The 23,463-nt window shown below is 46.4% G+C and overlaps 1 long non-coding RNA gene across 1 annotated transcript in view; it reads right to left on the bottom strand.

Moving 5' to 3' along the window:
• Positions 1-23,463, bottom strand: part of LOC146179542 (uncharacterized) — a 189,096-nt gene that overhangs the window by 155,637 nt on the left and 9,996 nt on the right. The window contains exon 2 of the long non-coding RNA XR_014700932.1: positions 16,577-16,611. This is a non-coding gene — a long non-coding RNA (uncharacterized LOC146179542). The remainder of the gene's footprint in view (positions 1-16,576; positions 16,612-23,463) is intronic.

Raw genomic sequence — 23,463 nt, 5'->3', positions numbered from 1 at the left:
AACGGTAGTAAAACACACGAAGTGATTGATTGCGGAGCTACGTAGTTGCGAAGTCGCGTACACATCTTGCAGCGACAAATTACTAGGTTCGAGGTCATTCCTCGTCGACTATTCTGTCGGAGAACTCAGGTATACCTTCTGCTTTAGTAAGGGTTGAAGCTGCAGTTTTTGTCTGTATTGTGTTAAACTTTTTTGTGTTATCTGCTCTGATTCTTTGTCTGTCGAATTCATGACACAGTATCGAAGTTTATAATATGTGTTTGTAAAGGTGCAGCATGAGTCTAGGTCTTTGTTGACTGCATGTGTAAATAAAACGCTAAAAACTTACCAGTTCATTGGTAAAGCGGTTGATTTACTCTTAATACGAAAAACATATACAATCATATTGTTCCCACTAATGTTCAGTTCAGTGATTCCGCAACGTAGACTTCTGGCGGGCTTAATCGTGTTCCTAAATCGGGGCAGTTACTTCCCAGCCCCAGTTACAGGCGCAATGCGCCTGTTTTTTGTCTTAGCTTCAAACAGTCGCAGCATACACACTACTTGGCGCCAGAGTGATGTTCAAGGTAGCGCACTTTGAGACGCTGGGGAGGCAGTCGCGCATGAGCGCTTGTTGCACAAGCAATAAGGGGAGACGGCAGGCATTTGCAGAGCCAGGAAAAAGAGGTAAATCAATCGCGTAAGCCTGTATCTGCGCAGGCGCTTGCCGGTGAGATGAGATGTGCTCTCAATTTCTTGTCTGTATGAGGTAACATAAATACCTGGCCAGTGAAAACGAGAGAGAGAGAGAGAGAGAGAGAGACAAGCGATGTTCACAGCACAGGATGATACAGCTTCAAGCGAGCCAAACTCTCTATGTATACCAAAAACTAACAGAAAAAAAAAGAATTATTTGGGGGCGATCAATTGTATTCTGAGCAGTAAATGCGATTACATTTCCCTTTCCCTCGTTAATGTATTCCAACTCGTGTTCAAATTTCTTCAACTTGGTATTTTCTAAACCTAATTCTATTTTTAGGGAATTTCAATTTGTAGTCGCTTTTTTTCTTAATTTATTCTTAGTCATTCTTAGCTCGACCCTTTATTCTTCGCCCCTGAATGCAGATGAGGACGTTTTCCTGTTTCTCCTGGCCACCGACCAACCATGGCAGGCGGAAAGATGTGCGTACACCTCGCTGAACACCACCCCCTACAGTTAGCAAGTGCAACCTTTGCCCAGACGTCAACGCCAGGCAGTTTTCCGCGCATGACACAATTAATTCTGTCCATTCAGATGCTGTCCATAATCTGATGATCAAAGTAAAACTTTTATAAGACTCAAAAGCGAGTTTCGGAGTCTGAAGACCCCGCTACATGGTATCACCAGTCCGGGACACAGCACGACGAGGCTCCGTCCCGTGTCCGCTTTACCAGAACCATTTGTGCTGTAGAGAATTTGAGGAGGGCAGTCTCCCATGCCTCTCGGATAAAAGTAAGGGAAGGTGAGGATTCTGAGCGCATTCCCACACCATGCGATAGATATCGCAGATCTCTCCACACCGCCGGTAACGCCCATTGATGTTAGGGTGAAAGTGTTTGGGCACGGCATGACAAGAGGTCCTGTCTACAGGCGCCTTGAAGTTCGCTCCTATACCCTATTCAGCACCTCGGCAGGGCCGTATAGAAGCAGGGGTCGTCGCAGTAATGGATTAGATTTTTCGGAACCGCCGAGCCGGTTGATATCGCAGCCTGATATTTTTGTCGCTCAAAAGATGCTTGCATGAGCCTCGCAGACTAAACTTTCGGAGGAATTACTTCTGAGAACTGCCCCGCCACTATACAGTCTATACGTCAATCAAAGCGGCAGCGGTAAAAGCTTCGGTCTCCCAGAAAACAGATAAGCGTTGTAAGCGAAAAATTATGGGAATTCATCTGGAAGGGAGTAGTTGGCAGGTGAAATGGCACTGATGGATCGGTTGGTTATGTGACGTCACGAGACTGCATGAGACTTCTGACTATCTGGCAATCTTTTGATACGGGAGGTTGCTAGGAAATGTGTCTTTCGGGACTCTTGGGGAACCTTGGACGGCGACAAGCACGCTTCGACGGATGCGACAAGCAAGGCGTCCGAGTGCTGTGCGAAGAGAGGACATGCTAGACAACCCCATGGGGTCGAGGTTTTCGAAACTGCAGCTGTTATTGCGTCCCTCATAGCCCGGGTCGCTTCGAGAGGTTGAACCGTATTAACAGAACCAAAGCAGACCAACAGTAACTGTTGTTTGATTATTTCTAACCACAACTACCGAAGGAGTGTAACTAATATTAAACACAAGCACTGCCGCCTAACGTTGACATCGGGTCGGTGAATGTCCCGCGCTGCTCTTTTCCACAAGCGTTACCATCATCCTGCTGTACGTGATCACCATCCCAAGATGGGCATTTTAACATGCAATACTGAATGATCCCATGGCGAGTAACAAGCGACTGGAAACTGGAACCCGTAGACTTTGTCTACGTTTACTGCAAGCAGTTCTGAAACGCATTAGCGAACTCTACTACGCGTGTGCTGCATAATATTCATGTATGCAGTGTATAGTTTTCTCCACGTGCGAGCCTTTGGCTCTTTTTCTCCGCAATGCCGATGACCCTTAGTTGCATAATAAATAAAAACAAGAAATAACCCATGCGGCCCCTTAGTCACGTAGATGCCAGCGGTTTTTTTTTAGAAGCCGGCTCCTGCTCGTGCTGACACGGCGCTAAGCGACACCCTCGCTTAACACCCACATGTCAGCGCATACACAAAGCAGCAGCTGTTTGTAAATAGTTTTCGGGACCAGAGGCTAAAGAGGGAAACGAGAAGGCGCACTGGAATTTTGGCGCCCGTTCAGGCCCTTCTAAAACGAAAGCTGACCCGTCCTAGTGCGCTGTCGTCTCCCGCAATCAGTATGCGTGTAGTTACTTGAAGCCTCTCTCTTTCGGTGCAGTCTTGCTCGCTGCAAGCCAAGGGAATCAGCCTTGGGAAGGTGTTAGTTGAGTCTCAGTCGCGCAGTGTTTCTCAGTCAACATTGCTTAGAACGCGCGCACGGGAAGACATGAATGCCCTTAGTTTCCGTTTGTGTGGCACGAGGAGTGTTCTGCCGTCAATGCGGCAGTACAGTACTGGCAATGGGAGGCTTTCTTTCAGTCTTATAGCTCACGTGGTGCATTTGAGTACAAAAACGAAGACGTTTTTATGATATTTTACCTTCTCCCATTGTCTCTTGAAGAAAGAAAAGACAATTTCTTTTGTCCCGACTTCGTAGTCAAGCAGTGAGTGGTGCTGTTCCATTTGTCGGTCACTGTAAAAATTAGATTTCTTTATTTCTATTACTATATTGAAAGTGGCGTGGATTTTCGCCTACGATGCCAGAGATCTTGAAATCCCTGATCCTTGACCAAGCTGCATGCGCTTGTTGCCTACAATAGACAATTAAATTTAATAAGGCCGTTAATTTGTATTGATTATTACCAACATAACTATCAAGCATATCAACATAAGTACCACTTGCTCGCTGCAAAAATCGAGGACGTTAAAGTGGTATTACTTCCCAAATGTAATCCAATTATTTTGAAATCCTTTGTTTTTTGCCTTGACGGAGAGAAAAAGTACATTGGTGACAGCTGCAACAATTGGCTATATATGAGGTTCCTATTCACTCTACCTCCGTAGCAACTCACCAAATAGCCTGTGCCGGCAGAGACCAAAGTGTTGTTATAAAATACAATTTTCAAGAAGTTAAACGTGTTTCGAACAAGAATGCCGCCTCGAAGTAATTATTTGAGTCACAAAATTACTACACAAGAAAATCTTTTTTTTTTCATTACAAATTGCTTGAAAAGTTAAACTCGATCTCCCTCGAGTAATTTAACTACAGCTGTACTCCGCCGCGATGGCGCAGTGGTTAGGGTACTCGAGTGCCTTACATAAGCATACAAGATCGAATCCCGAGCGCGGGAGCCACTTTTCGAAAGAGGTGGAAAACGGTGCACGCGTGTGCTGTGCGATGTTAGCGCACGTTAAAGAACCCCTGGTCATCTAAATTTCGGGAGCCCTCTACTACGGCGTCTCTCATAGCCCGAGACTCTTTGGGACATTAAACCGCCTAAATCAACCAAACCAACCTAATTTAACTGCTGCTATTTCTGTTCCTCTAAAAAGCACATCGAATGAAAAGAGAAGGGGCCCTTGGTAACGTTCATAGTACGCAAGCGGCTGCTTTACATATCGGCGCTTCTGCTATCTCCGCCAGTCTTATCTTAATCGCAGAGGAGGAACGTCGCTCAGTGCGATCACACGAATCGCTCTATTAACTGCTCTGGAATCAACATGACTTCCTAAATAGTCTTCGTTGTTTCGAAAAGCTTTATGTGTTCAGAATTGCTCTGATGACACAGGGCGTGACTAAGTTCCAACTCGTGGTACGCATCAAGTGACGCAATGAAACGGTCGCTTTCGTTTAAAGGAACGGATGTTGGTCTGGGAGAAGCTAAGTTATGTTTTTATGTTGATCTTTAGGCTAATGGGTGTGGTCCCAAAACCTGTCTACACCTTCTAGCGCCAATCTAATAGAGATAAGAAATAATCGCATCAAATAGAGGAGTTAAAAATAATCATATAACTCAAGTTTGATGACTGTAGAAAAATTACTTAATTACTTACAGTCAAAAACATCAAATTTTCGTCCAAATAACGCGGACATCGATATAGCTATATTTATGTGCAAAGAGCGCGGACGCCGGAATAGCACAATAAACGTCAAAATGTGGTTATTATCACCGCGCTTGTGCTCAATTGGATTAGGAATGTTCAATTGAGACTCAGTAGAGGCATAATTAACATAACCGAAAAAGATATAATTTGGGTTAAAAAAAAAGAGCGAAAGAAGGGTTGTGACGTCACATTAGCCGGATGCCTTCCAAGCAGGGTGAAAATATCCCTCAATATGTGATAAAACGGCGAATTTGTGTCAAATTACATTTAAAGCTATGATATTAAGCGTAAATAATACGAAAGCCGAGCAACTTATGATTTGAGCAAAATGTGTCAGAAATGAATAATTGGGGATGATGACGCCACAGCAATGTGATTCTTTACGAGAACGATTAACCAACTTCAGGGACACCTAATTAGTGGCTAATGATAATTAGCAACCAATTAGAGAACACCTTATTGCTAATTACTAAAATAATTTTATATAGGCGTGAAAAGAGTTCCAAATAGCTTTCGCGTATGTGCCTCCAAAAAGGTTTCTTTAGCCACAACTTTTTTTCTTCTGCAAGGTTGTACTCATCTCAGTACTCGAAGCACTGCCCTCCGTTCTCTTGTCCCGGGCAATACTTTACCAAGTACGAGCCATCATCCCAACCAAGCCTAATGGGTCATTAAACGGAGGCCATCGCAATTTTCAACTGCTCTCCTGCGGCAGATGATAATGGTGTAAAGAGTACTGTCGTGACGCTGGGGCTATGTCGACCCGGCCTTCACTTGGTAGCGTGCAGAGACTCCGGGTTGAAGAAGGACTGAATCTTCGAGGTTGGTGAAATATGTACAAGCAGGTTTAATGGCACTTTGAGAAACTTATTTACAAGATTATTTACACGAAAAAGAAGGGTACATCAGCAAAATGGCAAGCGTTAAGAGTTCATAGCGAGAAGCGACTGGATGAGCCGTTTACCCAGGGCCCAGAGCGACATTTCGTGCTCTGCAGCGTCCTTAAAAACCCCCTATGTCCAGCCCCTCTCTGAAGATGCTGACCAACCAAATCCAGGGCACGCCCCTCAGGTATCGGCATCCAATCGAACACTTCACTGCACTGATGGTCTGAAGCACTGACTGGTCCGGCATTCATTCGTTGGGCGTGATCACTTGTTGGCGGGAAAAGCTTGGGTACGGCGAGGAGAGGAGGTACATTTCTATTCTTCAGCAAAGAAACCACAAGCTGGTTCTGACAAGGGGTTTTACTTCTCAGAAACCCGAGTGCACGTGGCGCCGCATAGGGCTCCCAACATGGTCCCTTTTCGACAATTGCAAATCTTTCCTGCATTCCCGGGAAATCACTTAATGGCCGTATGAGTCATGCTCCTTTCTTGTCCTGCACGTCAGCGGACATGTCACTCTGTCGTCTCCTTTGGATAGGAGGCATTCATCACTGGAGGATAGCACTTCTCGACTGGAAGGGTGGACAAAAGAAAGAAAGCACTTCCTGCTATTTCCCGCAGGGGGACGTTTCTTTGTGTTTTTCCAGATGTTCTCTTGACAGGGTCAATTTGGCATTTGCAGGTTGTCCACAAAGCAAAACATGCTTACAAAACAGGATTCCTGGAAACAGGCTCACTTAGAGCCATTGGACCATCACCACATATTCACAAAACTTATCCATGCCCACAGGCGAACAATAGAGCGCGCAATTGCGGATGCTTGGTCGTAACAGCCTCCTCCCCCGCCAGAAGAGTCTCGGAGGGCAGCAGTCCCAGCTGCTGCATGAAGAGACGACTTAATGGCCTGCACGTGAACGCTTGAAGCTCGCTGTTGCTTGTCGCGTTGTCTTGATTGTTGTAGGCCAAATTGCTCGAGCTGTCTGAAACTCAACCACATGTCGAAGCAAGCACTCGGCTCCCGTCTGAAGAGACCAGGTTAAAAGAAAACTGCCATTGTTGTTCGAGAAAAGCCCACTCTCAAGACGTTCAGGACCCACGTATTCCTAGAAAACCAAACATGCTGCTTTACATAGCCACACATATTCAAGCGCACGAAAAAAAAAAAACTGATTATCAATTTGGATACATGGTGAGGAACATCTCGGACCGCTTAGAAAGAGCGGCTAAGCGCGTCCGCATTCCCATTTAACTTCCCCTTTTTGTATCTTATTTCAAAATTGTACTGCTGTAAAATCAAGCTCCACCTAAGAAGGCGACTGTTCTTCGATGTCGCAGTTTGCAGCCAAGCCAGGGGACAATGGTCCGTCTCTACGGTGAATTTGGCCCCTCCAAGATAGCACTGCAATTTTTGAATGGCCCATACAATGCAAGCGCACTCTTTCTCTGACGCGCAATAAGCTCTCTCTCTAGAACTCAGTTTTCTGCTCAGGTAGAGCACGGGGTGCTCATTACCGTCGTCATCTCTCTGGCAGAGAACAGCACCTAACCCTCGATCACTGGCATCACACTGGACCGTGAATTCTCGGCCATAATCTGGAGCTCGCAATACCGGACGGCTAATCAGCACAGCCTTCAGGTTTACGAAGGAGGCTTCCTTTTGTTCGTCCCAGACTACATTTGTCGGTTCTGTCTTGCGGAGAGCGTCGGTCAGAGGGCTAGCCAAAGCTGAATAGTTAGGGATGTAGTGATTGTAGTACCCAGTCAGACCCAGGAATGCTCGAATTTCCGTCTTCGTGCTCGGCCGCGGGTAGTCTGCTACCGCAGAAATCTTAATCTCGCTGGGTTTCCTGAAACCTTGACCTACATTGTGACCCAAGTAGTCCACGGTCGCCCTTGCCAGGCAACATTTCTCGGCCTTTACGGTTAGTCCAGCTTGACGCAAAAGGCTCAGTACAGCTCTTAGATGTACCATATGGTCCGCCCATGAGTCGGAAAAAACCGCAATGTCATCTAAATAAGGCACCGCGAATGTTTCACACCCATTTAAAACCTTATCCATGAGTCGGGAAAAACAAAATGGAGCATTTTTGAGCCCGAAACTCATCATTGTTGGCTGGTAGCTGCCCGTCGGAGTGACGAAAGCCGCGTATCTGCTGGCGCGTTCAGTGAGCGGTACTTGCCAATATCCTCGAGTAAGGTCCAGCGTAGTCACATATGCCGCTCTACTGACCTGTTCTACTCTCTCCTCAATATTCGGAATAGGATACACTTGATCCCTGGTGAGAGAATTTAGCTTTCGGTAGTCTACCACAGGCCTAGGGTCTTTACCTGGAGCTTCTACTAAGATCATAGGCGAAGCATAATCGCTTTCCGAAGGTTTTATTACTCCCAATTCCAGCATGCGAGTTACTTCCCTATCCGGAATTTCTCTTTGCCTTGGAGAAAATCGGTAGCACCTTGATCGCACTGGCACGTCTGAAGTCAGCTCAATATCGTGCTCAGTCAAATCAGTTCTGCCTGGCCTGTCCACGAAGCAGGCCTCAAACTCTGTTATTATCTCGCCCAGATCGGATAGCTGGGATTTCTTTAGTTCTCCTCTCTGCTCCGTCTTTTTGAGAAGCTCCTGAGCGTTGCTTCCTTTTCCGCTGAGGCAAATCAAGTTGTCCCCCATCTCCTCGGGAAGGTTTAACGTTAGATTTACCACGGCTTCCCTCTGCACATAAGGCTTCATAAGATTGCAATGATAAATGCGCACTTCTTTACGCCTACCGGGAATTTTCACTGCGTAGTTAGTGTCAGAAAGCTTTGCAACGACTTCAGCCGGTCCTTCCCACTGTACTTCGAGCTTATTCTGCCTTGAACTTCTCAGCAACATCACCTGGTCCCCGATACAAAACGTCCTTTGACGGGCTGTCTTATCATAGTACACCTTGGAACGAGCCTGGGCTGACTTCATGCTGGCCTCAACGAGTTCCTTAGTGTTATGTAAGCGATTCAAGAGGTTCAGAATGAATTCTACTACTGTTGGGTCTTCTCCGCGCCCCTCCCAGGCTTCGCGCACCATTCGCAAAGGTGAGCGCAGTGACCTTCCGTACACCAACTCGGCTGGGCTAAATCCAGTGGATTCGTGCGGCACTGACCGCAAAGCGAAAAGCGCTGCAGGCAGGCAGGTATCCCATTCGCGCTTGTTTTCATAGCACAGTCCCCTCAGGACTCGTTTGAGAACAGAGTGCCATCTTTCTACGCTGTTGCTCTGCGGATGATGGATCGAGCTATGCACTACCTTAATGCCGCATCGCTCGAGAAATGAGGTGGTGAGGACACTCGTGAAAACGCTACCCTGATCACTTTGGACCTCGGAAGGGAATCCAACTCGTGCAAACACTGACAGCAGCGAATCCACTACACTCTCGGACGTCACCTCGCGCAGCGGAACAGCCTCTGGAAACTTTGTGGCTGGGCATAACATAGTGAGGATATAACGGTACCCTGACTCTGTCACAGGAAGTGGCCCAACTACATCTATTACTAACCGGTGAAACGGCTCGGTAATGATTGGTACTAACACCATCGGCGCTTTCCACTTATCTTGCGCCTTTCCAACCCGCTGGCACGTGTCGCATGACCGTACAAAATTTTCCGTGTCCTTAAAACATCCAGGCCAATAGTATTCTTGCAACAGCCTCTGCTTTGTTTTCTTTATTCCAAGGTGACATGACCACGAGCTGCCATGGGAAAGTCGCAGTAAGTCTCCGCGGTACTTTTGGGGAACAACTAATTGGTCCCGCTCTACTCCGCGCTTATCCTTGAATAAGCGATACAGCACTCCCTTTCTCATCTCGAAAGAAATATTGTTTGCTGTCTTAGTGGCGCGGTGGCGCTCCCTTATCTCCTGTATCTTGGGATCATTGGCTTGCTCTATAGCTAAGTCCTCTCGGGTTCCACTTAAAAGTCTCGTGAGATTACTAGACACTGGCGGCAAGAGGTTACTCTCAAGAACGTCCTCATTCCGCGTCTCATCAAGCTCACTTTCAAGTTGACATATCTGAGATGCCTCGCTCTCAAAGTTTTCTGACCTGCTATCTTCCACATCGACCACTGTTTTAACTGCCGTTTCTTCCGCTGTGGAATTTTCTGGTATGAGCAGTGTAGCTAGTTCTCGCGCCCTTGAACGTGTTAAGGCTTGCACAACTCTGTCTCCGAACAGGATGCCCCTCTTTCGCAGTAGCATGTCCGATTTGTTGGAGAACAAATACGGATAGCACTTAGGAAGCTTTCCTGAAACGGCAGCCTCGGTTGTTAATTCGCCGAAAGGGCCCTCGATGACCACGTTCGCGATCGGCAAGCACACACTCTGTTCCTCAACTACCTGTCGGATCCATGCACACTGTCCTGTATAGTCGGAAGGCGATACATACGCCGGATGGACAACATCCATCGTTGCGGCCGAATCGCGCAGTACCTTGCAAGGCTTCCCGTTGACTACTAGGTCATGCAGGTAGGGTTCTAAAAGCTGCATATTTTCATCGCAGTCCCTGACATACGAGAAAGCAATCTTTTCTTTCCGGCAGTTGACGGCAATGTGACCCTGCTCATTACACCTAAAGCATGTGAGCGGCTTCCTAGCCTCAAGCTTATTCTTTGTGTTCTGCACGTTGGTCACTTCCCCACTTTTCTCACTGCCGTCCTTTCTAGGGAATTTGCCTGAAGAAACCTTCATTTCTTCGTTTCCAACTCTAGCAAAGTGCCTTTCCTGACGGTTTTTCACACTGAACTTGGGATTGCGGGGCCTATCCACTGCTGGGTTGCTGAATTGTCGGCGCGAAGCATACTCCTCAATAAGTTCGGCAGCTTCAGTTGCCGACTTAATTTCGCCTCTGTCCTGTAACCAATTTCTTTCTTTTTCTGGGAGGCAGTTATAAAACTGCTCCAAAAGAATTCGCTCGACTACAGCGTCCCTATTACTGTAGGAATCTGTGCTCTTTAGCCACTCGCCCAAATTTACTCTTAAATTGTACAGGAATTCAGGGTAACTCTCGTCCCTGGACTTAGTAGCGTTCCGAAAACGTTGTCTGAACGCCTCGGCGCTAAGCCTATACTTTCTCAGAAGGCAAGCTTTGACCTTCTCGTAGTTGTCCGCGTCCTCCTTGCTTAGCCGCGCGACAACCTCCGCTGCCTCGCTGGGCAGAACCGTCAATAATCTCTGAGACCAAGTGTCTCGCTGGAAGGACAGTTTTTCGCAGGTTCGCTCAAAGTTAGCCAGATACAGACCGATATCCCCTGATATCACATATGGCTGCATGTACTTTGACATCTTGAAATCTGCCTCCTTGTTGAGACGAGGTACCGCTAGCTGGGGACAATCGCCCGACCTCTTGCTCAACTCTAGTTCTAATTTCCGGAGCTCAATTTCTTGGTCCAGCTTTTTTGCTTCTCTTTCAAGCTTCTCACGTTCGTGCTCCCTTTCCTCTTTTTCCCTCTCAAGTTCACGCTCTCTTTCCTCTTTTTCCCTCTGACGTTCGCGCTCCCTTTCCTCTTTCTGCTGTCTGAGCTGTTCCTTTTTTTGCCCGATGAGGTTCCATGCTTCACTGAGCTCCTCATCATCGGTTCCCAGATCAGTGATTGCCTTTATAATCAAGGGTTTTCGTGCCAAACCACTTGTATTAATTCCCAATTCCTCACACAATAGCAACAGTTCCGGTTTCTGCAGCTTTTGTAGGTCCATGATCGCTCCGAGTGTCGGCTACTTCCAAAACAACAGTGCAAACTACCAAACCTAAAGGCGTTTCAACACTTTTTACCAGTTCTTAAAATCTAACCCTGTTCTAGAACCTGGTCCACATCAGAAGAAAAGCCAAGCACTCACCCACACATGCGATCGATGTTCCGAGCTGCCCTCTTGTTGGCCGATTGTTGCGCCTGCTTGTTGCTTGAGATGCCACCTCCGATCACCAGATGTTGTGGCTTGTAGCTTCAGATCCACCTCCAATCACCAGATGTTGTGGCTTGTAGATTCAGATCCCACCGCTGCCACCAGTTGTCGTGACGCTGGGGCTATGTCGACCCGGCCTTCACTTGGTAGCGTGCAGAGACTCCGGGTTGAAGAAGGACTGAATCTTCGAGGTTGGTGAAATATGTACAAGCAGGTTTAATGGCACTTTGAGAAACTTATTTACAAGATTATTTACACGAAAAAGAAGGGTACATCAGCAAAATGGCAAGCGTTAAGAGTTCATAGCGAGAAGCGACTGGATGAGCCGTTTACCCAGGGCCCAGAGCGACATTTCGTGCTCTGCAGCGTCCTTAAAAACCCCCTATGTCCAGCCCCTCTCTGAAGATGCTGACCAACCAAATCCAGGGCACGCCCCTCAGGTATCGGCATCCAATCGAACACTTCACTGCACTGATGGTCTGAAGCACTGACTGGTCCGGCATTCATTCGTTGGGCGTGATCACTTGTTGGCGGGAAAAGCTTGGGTACGGCGAGGAGAGGAGGTACATTTCTATTCTTCAGCAAAGAAACCACAAGCTGGTTCTGACAAGGGGTTTTACTTCTCAGAAACCCGAGTGCACGTGGCGCCGCATAGGGCTCCCAACATGGTCCCTTTTCGACAATTGCAAATCTTTCCTGCATTCCCGGGAAATCACTTAATGGCCGTATGAGTCATGCTCCTTTCTTGTCCTGCACGTCAGCGGACATGTCACTCTGTCGTCTCCTTTGGATAGGAGGCATTCATCACTGGAGGATAGCACTTCTCGACTGGAAGGGTGGACAAAAGAAAGAAAGCACTTCCTGCTATTTCCCGCAGGGGGACGTTTCTTTGTGTTTTTCCAGATGTTCTCTTGACAGGGTCAATTTGGCATTTGCAGGTTGTCCACAAAGCAAAACATGCTTACAAAACAGGATTCCTGGAAACAGGCTCACTTAGAGCCATTGGACCATCACCACATATTCACAAAACTTATCCATGCCCACAGGCGAACAATAGAGCGCGCAATTGCGGATGCTTGGTCGTAACAGTACCCACAGGTTTCACGCAACCCATTTAGTGCGAGCGGAATGAATTCGCTGCAATAATGTACCCATTCCTAATGAAGCCTTGCATGATGAAGCTCTGCTACATACACGCACTGCACAGAACAGCACTGCACACAACATGCCAGATTGGCGGAACTATCTCCGCGTTTTTCTATACTTATTTGGTCGGAAAGTACAGCAGGCTGACGCCGGCGCTGCGCCCTCTTCTATCAGGTGGTGGCGTGAACTGATTTGGAGGCCGAAGAGGTAAATAGCGAATTTTCCGCACTGCCACTAGAAAAAAAAAAAAAAGCTGAGGCTGAAAAGAAAAATAAAAAGAGAGAGGGCGAGAGGCAAGCACGAGTGGCTGCCTTTTCCGTGGCCGCGGACACCCGGGCAGTTAGTAGGCGCCCCCTTTTCGTCGCCCGCGGCCCGAGTCTTCTGTATTAGATCTACTTTGATGATTGCCCCTTGCACTCGTTCTAAATTGCCGTCGAAAGCATGGACATCATGGTTGTGAAGTAAGCCTCTGAATCCAATTTCTCCCGTTCATTCTCAATTTCGCGCAAATCGATGTGAGATTCGGGCGCTCTGCCGGTTACTAGAAAAGTGCTCCAAAATCGCCCTTTTATAGGACCGTACAAATTTATCTTAACAAAGTTACAGGCTGGGATTGTAGGCTCACAGTAACTTGCAAAATCGTTTGCAGCGCAGTGGGATGAGCCAGAAAGAGGATATACATCTGTCGCTGCTCTGAATATTCTACATCGCTCTCATCCCGTTGCACTATGAAAGATGCCGTAAATTTGCTTGGCACAGTATGTGGTAGTACTAATTCCCAAATTACATCAAAGTCGTCACATATATTGAAAGCACTCAAAAATAAAAGAAACTGTCGGTGCATTCGCACGTGAGCAGCGCGGCTCCTGAAGCCTCGTCCTCGCCAGCTTGTGGTTAGCGCACTGGGCGGAAACTCCATTCCTCTTTTGTGAACGCAAACCTTCGCAATCGCCCACGCAAACAGCGGTGTCCGCCGCCATCCGTGAACGGCAAAGAGTGACGGTGACGCAAACGATCGCTTGTTTTCCTCCGCGATGCTTTTGCCGATTTGTTGTGGGGCCTGTCACACCGCGCAGGTGTTGTACACGCGTGAGACGAGCAGTGAAGTCCGCTTGGCTTTCATCGAACGGCTGCGATGATTGTGCAATGCGCGTAGTAAACATTCCAGGGCGGTGAAACGAAAGCTGCACAAAAGGGTGCAAGCGGACCGAGAGCTGGTTATGAATATATATATATATATATTTATATTTTGCGGGCGTTCTTTGGAACGCGGAAAATGTCACGTGAGATATATCGCGCAGAAAACAATTTATTGAGATGTTTCTGAAAGTGCTGTACAAAGTTCAGCTTCACGTTAAATGACTGCAGCCAATACTTGTTAGGTTGAGTAAGTAAACATAGTTACTAATTATTTCAAGGATAAAATAGCCGTAGTAACTATAAGCTGGTGCCAACATTATGCATTCGGTTCTACTCCCGTAGAGATGCCATCGTGTTTGAAACCTTTTCTCAAATTACGTGAAACAACCTGTGTTGTTGCAGTTCCAAAATACTTAACATATAATCGCACGATTCGAGTATCAGTGGCAACAGCTCACTTCGTTTGATTGATGGGTAAGGGTAAGCTTGATGCAGCTATCAACACAAAAGAAAAGTGAAATCCATGCTTTTCTTTTTTACTTTATGCTCTTCTCATAATAAATATTACACTGTGGTAAAAGTAAGCCAAAAGTCTGTTTCAGAAACGTGTTCGCTTAACCAGCTCAATAAAAACTGGCATCCATTCAGGTTTTTCATTTTTCAGATTATACCTTGCTTTGAGATTAGCAATGTTTTCAATGCAATACCCTCTCGCTGAGCGAGCATCCATATCAGCGTGTCTCACAACCATTCTCGTTTTCCATACACTCTGGCGGCAGATCAAGATGATATTAAGTCACATGGCGCTCCCCCTTGATTGAGCACGAATTCAGAGTTTCGCTGGAGGTTTTTCACATCCACAAAAAATCGATTCACTGTGTTGGCGATGCTTCAATAAATCTGTATTCCTCCGAGCCCGCCTTCCTGGAGAGCTACCTGTAAGATGTGTACCCTCGTTTACGCAACTGCTCGTTTTTTTTTTAGGTTTATTCGGTGTCTTTTCTTGAGGCTCTTTCTCGGCTGATTACCTTGTTACCGGTTCTTTCAGCGATTATTAGATATGTCATGAAATTTCTTTTTCAGTTGGGAAGGCTGTAGTTGCTCTAGTGTCATATGCGCATGTGATGTGTAGCCCTATATATTTTTAACTGCTGCGGGAAATAAAACCAGTTGTTAGTAGCCTTCGCATCTGTGGTCCCTTCCTCTGTCCTCGTCTTTTTGCGCTACCTCTGTACTCTAAGAATGTGCCACCAACAGCCCAGCAACCAGTTTTAGTGAAACCCGTTTGTTGACCGTAGAATGCCCTCCTCTATATTAAACAGGGGGAGAAGCGCGGATGAAAAATACGCGAAAGGTAAAGATGAATTTCCCGGAGATTTTGACTGCTTCGAGAAATGAAAAAAATAATAATAATAATAATAATAAATAAATAAAACAATATGGCTTCCTCCTGGAAAACTTATAAACATCAAGAAATTCCTAAAAACAACGGTATGCAGGCAGTGCATATACCGTACTTTTCGTTTTTATTGTGAACACTTTAAAAAAGTTTCTCCATTCAACTGACGACCCGACCCGTTTGCAATGAAACTGCGCACAGAGCTCGCGTATTGCGGTAACTTTTGTATCGTGGGAAGCTTTAGAACGACACTTACTTGGTCGAGGCGTACATGACGCAAATCGTAATCGCCCACCCCAAGATCAACGATCCGAAACCCGCAAACGCCGTTTCCTCGCTGACGACAGGTGGAGGCATCATCGCTTTTCTGCAGCGGAAAGTGCCACAAGGCGCCGAGGGGAGCGTTACAAGGTGCACAGGCTCTTTAAACACGCCGTTTCAATCGTTTCGCCTGCTTCATTTGAAGCCGTTTGAACATTTGAGTCCAACTTAGGAATGCAATATCAAATACAACTGGTTATACGGGGTTTTACCAATAAAAAGGTATTGTTTACCCTTTTTTTTCACGGGTGAGTTCATCTAATTCAGCTGATATAGCCTGCTTTCGTGGCTGTCCTTCAAGCACCGTGGACGACGTCGCGAACTCCTGAGCTGTGTTTTTCACATTTATTTCATCGTATAGTGTGGGGGTCTTATTATTTTATGATGTCGAGATTTTATTTCACTGCGGTGGGTGTGTGGAACTGCGGTATGCCAACTTACAAGTGCGAAAGAGAAAGAGACTGCAATGTTGTGGCCGATTTTGAGAGGGCGCCACCCACGCTCTTTAGCGAGGAAATGGCGTTTGAAGGTTTTGGATCGTATATCTCGGCATGGACGATTGCGCTTTTACATTATGCGTGGGTTACCAAGTGAGTATCGTTGTAAAACCTTCCACGATACAAAGGTTACCGCAGTACGCAAGATCTGTGCGCAGTTTCACGGCAAACGAGCATCGATTGAAGCGGGAAAAGTTTTAAAAATCCTTACGATAAAAACGCAAAATACTGTAAATGTAGTTCGACAGTTTAGCAATCAAAACAAGTCTTTTATTGATTGTTTTTATATAAACGCACCATTTACTACCGCTATGGCTGCCTAAAGTACATCACTCTCTAGCGCGTAGTATTGAAGGTTAAAAGATGCAAAGTAAATTCTGTGTTAGCCCATCTGATCCACTCTGCCTTGATTTCGAAGTGATATACTTTCGAAAACGGATACGTGTGCTGGCAACAACAAAGTACTGCAATAGTTCATAGACGCGTTTTAATGCAACGCGGACAAAAAGAAAACATTCGGCTTACCTTCTTCTCAGTTGTCGATCATAGCGTGCAACCCACTGCAAAGCCAAATGAGCCGTTTTGATCAGACATGCTCGTGGGAGGACCACTAGCATAACTTCAGCATGACGAAAACATAAGCAGCGAAAGCGCTGCAACGTCCATATGAATGGTACTTTTTGATTTTGGTTTTAACATGACTGCATATTTGAGCAAATTGCTGCGAAGCAAGGAGGACAAGGTCGATTCGAAAAGAAACACAACGCGATTATTCACACACACACACACACACACACACACACACACACACACACACACACACACACACACACACACACACACACACACACACACACACACACACACACACACACACACACACACACACACACACACACGCACGCACGCACGCACGCACACACACACACACACACACACACCGCTTCACTAGGTGCTATGGGATGAACTAAAGTAGCGAGATTGAGGAGGAAGAAGAGATGATCGAGACCGCACGACCGTTCCAAATGCGTATATGGCATGACTCCCACAACAAGCCGTCCTGAGTGCAAAAAATAAAAACAAACCAAACATTCATGGCAAGCACATTTTTTGTGGCCATCGTACAATGCCATCACAAAATATTTGTTGCGCGCGCAAGAGCAAATAAAAATAAAAAAAGCATGATTTAGGTGACTGGGGTCACGTGGTGCGCACGAATCGAACTCCAAAAGGAATCTCCTCACTAACCCCCAACGCATGCGTGACGGCCCACTCAACTGCTCGAGCGCACGTCAACCGAGCGGGACATAACGAAGGCTGGGGACGCACGCGGGACAGACTTCTCACCTATCATGATATAACACTTCACTACCGAGAACAACGACTCTTATATGCTCCACCACATACCTCTCTCTCAAAACCCCATCAAATAATTTGGCGACAGCTACAATTGAGCCAAATCCTTTCCCTCCCCAGCTTGGTTGGCCTTGGCACACCCGGGCTGGTACGAGCCCACATGCTCTCTAGGTGGCGCACCTAGAGCCAATTTCAATCACATAATGTTTTTATGCGAGGATTTCAAGCCACCGCCCCAATGGGGCCTCACGGACCAAGAGGATTGGGAGATCGCGGTCTCCAGCTCGGACCCAGAAGCGCAAAAGATGCTGGTTGACTGGGCTGAAGCGGTCGCTGTCAGGCACGGCCTGACAGGCACCAGCCGGGATCAGGAACCACCTCAACCCTTGTAATGCACCCTGGTTCCCACAATAGATGCTTTACCACCACCCCTCCAACGATGCTTCGGAAAGTGCGTCTGATGGTCCGTCCGTTGGGCGTGTCGACTGCTCGTCAACGCCAAATGAAGCTGGTGCGAAAACAAAGCGTCGCTTGATTGCCGACATATGGAGAAGCCCATTTCGCTTTCGGTGGTAGCACCGAGGAGGAATGCGGGACTGGATTAGATGGAATGCGTTCGCGATAGCTTTGTGGTTAGGGCGCCTAGCTGCTGAAATCGAAGGCGCGCATTCAGTCCCGGGAGTGCGACATCCGAGCTTAGGTGGAGGAGAAACAGAAATGAAAATTAAAAATTCTTGAATAATCTGAGACCTATACAGGCTGCAATGTAAATGAAGCAGAATAAAAACAATTTACAGGTTAAACTATTCTTGAACAAAGTTCCACAAGCTTAAGCCTGCGGCCGCAGGCGTAGTCGCTGCCCACGCTTCGTTCTTGGCTCCCTTCCGCTCTTGGTAAGCTTCTCGGCAACGAGCTAATCTAGCGTCTCGTTGTTCGGTGGTCTCGGCAGCCTCTCTGGCACGGCTTCGGTCTCTATCCTTATATAGCGAGATGGCCTATGTGAATTGTGTATTTACCTAGGTTAAATAATATAACTAGGAGCGACGCAGATGGAACTTCGCGAAGACGACATTAGGACCATTTTTAACCTACACCAGCTACACTAGTGTAGCAAAAAACTGTTAGAGGTATTGGAGATTTGCTACACAGGTGTAGCTGGTGGAGGTTAAAAAACGGCCCTAGTACTTAATGCACAGCTAGTTATGCAGTTGGAACTCGATGAAGACGATGTTTACTGACGACAGCTCAAGAGTATGTTGCAATTTTACATGAAACGTGACAAAATGCGACGATAGCATTGTGCTGCTGTGCTGGAGCACGACAATAAATACGATGCTTGCTGCATCACGGCCGGTCTCGAGGAGCGAGCACTCTCCCTCGAAACCGGCCGTGGCTGCTCAACGCGTGATGAAACATGTGGTGGACGAACACGTGGTTGCATCTGTGGAACCCATGAAGTAATAGGGGTCGGAATAACGCGAAACTCGCCAGTGAACGCAGTAGTGCTCAGGCTTTTAAAACGGTTTAAAATGTATGAGTAGAACCTCAAGGAGAATTCTAGAATATTTTAATTCTCAGTTTGCTTAGCAGGTCATTCCGACTTTTGTACATATGACTTATAATTAGATGATGACTATACCGACCTCTTCCTCTTCTTCCACATCCTCAAACTAAGGTCCCAGGTTCCTGCAAAAATAAGTGTTCATTTATTCATTCGATCATTCATTCTTATATATCCTGGGCCAGAAAGCATTACATAAGCGTATGACAGGGCATACGATGTGTCATATGCTGTGCGGCAGAAAAATTATAAGAAGGTTCGAGGCGGCCCAACAAGGAAAAAGAAAACACTGCGAAAGAAGTATGGTAAGAAGACAATCAAAGCGGGGAGTAAAAGTGCAAGGAGAACAACTGCAATGATGACTCTCAAAAACCTTTTTAAAGAGATCGCATACAGCAGTCCTAAACGAAATAGTCACGCTGCCAACCTCATAACTGGGAAGGGAGTTTCAATTCGCACAGCCGGCTGGTAACTATTACGTAGCAACCGCTGTTTGGCATGGCCGAAAAAAAGCCTACTTTGTGGACGTGATCGACGGGGGCCAGAACATGTTAAGGCTGCTTTATAGGTAGCATGCAAGGGGGGATGGTTATAGCATTCCTTGTTACATAGACATACGCGAGAAATTTTCCTGCGTTGTGAAAGCAGCGGCAATGATAAGGTATTTTCAAAACGGTTACACATAGCTTCCTCACAGACGAGAAATATCGAATCTATAAAATCTCTTCCTGCCAAAACATTCAATGAAGCGGATGTTTACTTTGCACAAAATCTGCATAAATAAATTTTTCATGACAATGAACTGTATTCTACATTTGATTTGTAAAAAGGTAGCTCCCAAAACTTCATTTTCTGCGCTGTCTCCCAACTCGTGAGACGACGTGAGGTGTCACAGCGCGATGCCATGAACGAGTTGCGATTCGATAGAATATGACCTGATGTTATATGACGTAATAAGACAATGTGAGCTGTCCTAATGTGATTCGATGCGATTTTATGTTCTCTACTACTAGGAATGGAAAAGCATCAGGCGGTAAACAGAGGTAAATTAGGCTGTCACAAGCAATTGGACTGACAGCTGGACTTAGACTAAGTTTTGGAGCCTCCGTAGTGCAAGGCTCCGAAAATGTCGACCATCTGGGGTTCTTTCGCGTGCACAGACATCGCACAGAACATGGGTGCCTTGCTTTTCGCCTCCACCGAAAAGCACCCGCTGCAGCCGGGGGTTCGAACTTGTCACAGAAGTCGATCGCCTTAAACACTGCAGCGCCACGACGGGTAGGCTTTTTCTGGACTGCCTCTCAAACACGGAATAGCTGTCATCACAGCATAGCGCAGGACTTGCTACTTTGATTAAATATGTTGTGTTCCTCGCTCTCTCTCTCTCTCTTTGCCCCTTTCGGTCACCCTCTTTACCACTTTCGCTTACTCGCCTCATGGTGCCCCAGCGCAGCGTGGCCATCGGCCACGGGCAAATCGAGGTGGTCACAAAGAGAAGAACGAGGGGCTGTGCGGGTGCTTCCTGTTAGTGCGCGGTGCTTGCTTGGTCGAGCACGTTCTACCTTCCGCTCATTACCGAAATAAGAGCGTAAGCTTGGTTGGCCTACGGATGCAACAGGGCGGATTCGAGCGTGAACACGTGTTACGCTTGGTCCACTAGCGTACGTGATCAACCACCACCGCCGAGGAGGGAGGGAAGGAGGGAGGAATGGAAGAGGACACCGGATTCGCCCACGGACCCCTTTCGCAGGGAACTCACAGCGTCAGCCATGCAACCGCCGTAACGTTCTGCTTTGCCGCCCACCTGCCACTCCGTTAATCATTGCTCTAGCTTTACTTAACAAGCATACTTAGTCTGGTTACCCGCTTTTGTTTTCTGCGGCGGAAACTTTAGTATGGTGGTACCTAATAAAGAGGAAAGAAATAAAAACTGGGGGACGTTCAAGCATTGCCTGAAGATTAAACAGAAGCTTTTAACACCACATTTTCATTCCACAAATCATTATTGTGTTTTTAAGTAGATTTTGGGGGAAGGAAGGTGTGGGATCTGCCTCACTTTTTGAGTGGACACCTGCGCTTTATTTGTAAATTGGTCTACAGGAAAGTAAAGGCGAGTAGCCCTCACAGTTCTCGGTGAAAATCTGATCCGCGCCATAAGAGAAAGGATGCCGCCTCACCTGCACGCTTCCAGTTTTCATGGCGGTGGAGAAAACTTCTTCGTAAGAAAGTGATGCCGTTGTAAATAGCTCCGGAATTATTTCGACTGCCTGGCGATCTTTAACGTGCACTGACATCGCACACCTGACTTTGGCCTCCCCATTTCGATATAGGTCAACTATATAGAATTGCGCAACGAAAGAGTAGACAGACTTGGAAACTGGCGTAGCACTGCGGTACGGAGTAACAACAACGGTTCTTGGCTAACTGTAGAAGCATCTTCAAGAATAAATGTTTTTTTTTTTTTAGTTGTATCGCGACGCCATACTGGATCGAGTGTAGGCTTCAACTGGCAATTATAATATTTCAAAGCTAAAAGCAAGTTTTTTTTTTCTGAGCCAGCCCCTAAAGCTACTTCCGGCAGCAATAGGTTCAATCATTCCCATGAGCGAATGGGTGCATTTAACGCAATTGTTTTCTATGGCGTCAAGCAATGAAGTCAGTGGCTGCAGCTTTGCAAAAGCTTGGCAGCGAAACTAAATCTGGGTTTGATAAGCTTGTGGTGAAACCATGGAGACGCCGAGAAGCTTTGGCCAGGGATACGCGGGAACAACAAGAGAGGCTGGCGATCCAACCTGTACACTATCAGGCAAGAAAGGAGATATGGTAAGTTTAACTCGTCACCGAGACGCCCGAAAGTAAAAAAGGCGTGCACGAAGTAAAAAAGGCACTTCAGTGTGCACGAGGCCTGAAAAACCATTCGAAACAGTGCGAACTGTCACATAAAATCAGTCTAACTAGGTTAAAGTTCTGTTTGTTTTTTTTTATTTGGACAAAAAACTGTTTGAATTTGTAACGTGCCGTACTCATCCCTGTCACTGCTCTTTTAACTCTCTTGGGATTGAGAGTACAAAATATTGTCCCATGCAATTTGCGGGCTACTATGGTGGCTGCTCAGCATCGCTGTTTGTGTCCTTTTATTGTTCGGAGTCCAAGAGAAAGAAAGGCGGCTGGGCGGAGACTTCTGCTGAGTCAGCCTGTAGTGTTCTATATATCAGCCGTGACAAATTAACGCAGGTGCCGGATAGGTTCATGCACTCTGCCCCGGACGAAATAGAGGAGCTCAGCGAAGGGAAAATCAAGCCCCTAGGGTAACATCGCCTTGAACATGAATACTGCTTCCAGGGATTTTCTTTGTGCAAAGGTTAGCACCTTAAGAACAGTGAACGGTTGTATTCACCTACAGTGGATTAAGCTTTACACTTAAGTCCCTTTACGTAACTACACTGGCAAGCAGCTGCCTGGAAGCAAGATGCCGGTTTTAGCTTCGACTGAAAATGAAGATGCCTTAAGTTTCAACAGGGAAATTAAATGGACCCATTGGAAGTTGGTTTTCATGGTCGGCACGTATTTATTATCATCACATCTGAAAATGTGGTCGTTGCGCTCAAATTTAACTAAGTAAACTAATAGTTTCGCATTGCAGGACGATGAAATATAACTTTGAATGCGGGGTATTATTGGGTCGAAATATTATTACAGGCTATAATAAAGGCGCCGCTTCGGAGTTGCCGATGAAAGATGAGAAAGAGAACACATTTGACTGAATCGAGGCTGAAACACTAAGAGCGACCATTTAATAGAAGGTCTTACTCAGAATTCAAACGATACACACATTTATTTTCTTCCCATTGATTAATCTCCCATGTCATTGGAATTAATGACCTTTGAAATGATCGCAACTTGAAAATTATAGGCTACAGTGATAACTAGAAGTGATAACTAACCGCAGGTTAGCATCTAGACTATCAAGTGGGTAATTCGTAAGGCTTCTGGCACTTAGCACAGGTCCTCGGCTCAACAGTAATATGCCAGACACAAGTTACAAACCTTAGTTTTACATATCTAACGCACAAATACGAAAGACCATCCTAAAGAGCCACACGCACAAATTATTCAAATATGGGCCCCGGACCCGCTGAAAGGCAAGTCGCTGATCACAGGTTTTTTTTTTTTTTGTTTTTTTTTCTATAGCCCTGAGTTGCACAAACATGCCCTGAAAATCTTACTTCTTTCAATTTCCTGCTACTTTCACAGGGAGGAAGAGGGGTCTGAAGAACCATTCAGGCATGGTTAACGCCGATGTTTTTGCTGATGCCCGTCGGCAGGCAGCTAAGAACACCTCTGTAAATGCCACATTGATTAGGAAGCGTGGCGTCTTTTTTAACCATGTTCATAATTTTACCCCTCTCTCTTTCTCTCTCTCATAACACGTCTCACGTCCTTCCATCGCTAATCTATATTCCATTCTCTTTCCCAGCAATTATTCATTTATTCC

The sequence above is a fragment of the Amblyomma maculatum genome, chromosome 9 (genome assembly GCF_055883805.1).
Source record: "Amblyomma maculatum isolate TAMU_Amacu chromosome 9, ASM5588380v1, whole genome shotgun sequence".
Lineage (NCBI taxonomy): Eukaryota > Metazoa > Arthropoda > Arachnida > Ixodida > Ixodidae > Amblyomma > Amblyomma maculatum.
The sequence above is the reverse complement of the archived record's forward strand: the minus strand, read 5'-3'. Positions and strand labels throughout refer to the sequence as shown.